This window comes from Penaeus monodon, chromosome 30, assembly GCF_015228065.2.
Source record: "Penaeus monodon isolate SGIC_2016 chromosome 30, NSTDA_Pmon_1, whole genome shotgun sequence".
In the NCBI taxonomy this organism is placed as follows: Eukaryota; Metazoa; Arthropoda; class Malacostraca; order Decapoda; family Penaeidae; genus Penaeus; species Penaeus monodon.
The window spans coordinates 17,292,144-17,292,381 of record NC_051415.1 but is presented as its reverse complement, the minus strand read 5'-3'; the positions used below and the strand labels follow the sequence as shown (position 1 = coordinate 17,292,381).

General features: G+C 27.7%; 1 protein-coding gene across 1 annotated transcript in view; it reads left to right on the top strand.

Moving 5' to 3' along the window:
• Nucleotides 1-238, top strand: part of LOC119592570 (tyrosine-protein phosphatase 69D-like) — a 29,646-nt gene that overhangs the window by 4,629 nt on the left and 24,779 nt on the right. The gene's annotated exons all lie outside the window — the stretch shown is intronic.

Genomic DNA, 238 nt, shown 5'->3' with positions numbered 1-238 from the left:
GTACTGGTATCTGCCGTATGAATATTGATGCAAATATGAAATTACTGGGATAAATAATTACACTTAGGGTATTATCTTTTTTTTTTTTTTCTAGAAAACAATATAAATCTTTCATTATATGTGTATAAAGACTTTTTTTTTATATCAGTTGTATGAATGAATGTTTATCAGGGGAAGTGAAGTGGACAAGATTATTCATTGGATATGGTTATCTGATTAGACAACTACAGGAAGTATG